Source organism: Pteropus alecto, unplaced genomic scaffold (assembly GCF_000325575.1).
Source record: "Pteropus alecto unplaced genomic scaffold, ASM32557v1 scaffold123, whole genome shotgun sequence".
Classification (NCBI taxonomy): domain Eukaryota; kingdom Metazoa; phylum Chordata; class Mammalia; order Chiroptera; family Pteropodidae; genus Pteropus; species Pteropus alecto.
In genome coordinates, this window is record NW_006433950.1 from 6,689,515 (window position 1) to 6,691,207 (window position 1,693).

A 1,693-nucleotide genomic window follows, 5' to 3' on the forward strand; every position below is an offset into this window, starting at 1 on the left:
CCTCCACCATACTAGGTTTGATACCAAGAAGGAATAGATATACCTAAAATCAAGGGTAATTCCATCCAACCACACAAACCACAATGCCTCAACAGCCTAAGATCTTAAATTAAAAATTACTTGCTATGAAAGAGCATTAAAATGTAAAATATAACCCACCATCGGCAAAGAAACAGTATAGTCTTACCTCTTCGGTCTTTCAGATGCAGTCTTGTAGGGAGAGCAGAATCTTGTTGAAGTTGCTGATTTTTTCCCCCTGTATCTGATAGATCTGTCTGATCATCTTAGCAAACTTACGAGGCAATAACCCCTTCTATAGAATGTTGGGTACCCAGCTCTCTTTTGTATCTGGAAGCTTGATTTTTGGGGACACCCTGACTTTAAGCAAACCAGGTTTATTCTCCAACACACACAAAAGGAGACTGGAAGGTGGGTTGGGGGGAAGGTGGGAAAAAAAGTTATTTACTTTATAAAACAAATCTTTATAAGAGTTCTTTGGCAGTTTCCTAGAATACGTAAAATGTGGTTCAAATTTAAATATTCAATTTACATTACATACTACTTTTGACATAGACAGCTATTTGTAGAATGAGGCAAACACATACTGGGAAATAAATTTTAAAATTCAGGGGAAAAATGTTTTCTTCTGGGTAGGCCTGAACTGCTTTTTTTCCTCCATTGCAAATGTATTTTTATATTGGATAACATTTCCAAAACAGGGTTTTTTTTTTCCTATTGTTGAAACGAAGCAAACAAGTTTGCTTTCAGAGTCGCAGAAATGCCCAACTGTTTGAAAAAACGTTTTGCACTGGCCGCCTGCCTCTCCTGTCCCCAAGCAACCTTTCTTATTGGCCCTTTCTCTGGGAGGGCCCCTGGGGTTGTCTGGTGGAACTGACTGTAAAACCTTTTTATGCAGTAAGAACTAGTTTTTTAAATATCTGAGACCACCCAGAACGTGCCCGATGGTGTTTGGCAAATGGGTTTCCTCAGTAAACTAACTGACCCGCGTTTCTAGGTCCTTATTTGAAAAAGAAATGAGGGGAAATGTTTTACAAAATGAGGACATCTATTCGAAATTCATGTTATGAATTTGTGTTTGGGGAAGGAGGGCAAGAGAATTCAGTGCAAAGACCCCAACCAAGCTAAACCATCAAAAATGAGCAAAAACGCTTAAACTCTGCGTTGAGGGAATATTTGCTACAAGTTCAGTCGCAGGAAAACCTGGCCCTCTCCTCCGAAAGCCTCCCGGGTGGGAACAGCCTCCTGCGCTGACACCTCGGGCTGGGAACCTAGGAGCGGGGTCCGCGGTGGCAAAGGGATGCAGAGGCGCCTGGGGAACAGGCCCTGGCTTTGTCTCATCCTGCCGTGTCCCTCTCTCCTCACAGCCATACTAGGTGCTCAATAAATGTTTGTGGGATGCAGGAAGCGAAAAATCCGAATCTGCCCCTCACGCCTCAGAGGCGAATTATCGGGAACGCAGGTTTCCTCAGACCCACTGTCTCCTCACGTTGGCTGAGGTCACTCGGTCTCGGCTGCTACGGCCCCAGCAGCAGGAGAGCAACCGAGAAGGCGAGCCGCTGGAGCCAAGATGGAGAGGAAGCCGGAGAGGAAGAGAGGCGGCGCGGGGCGCGAGCCGGGGTGCCCACCAGACCGCCGCGCGGGCCCCGCGTTCCCACTGACAAGGAGGCCAGAG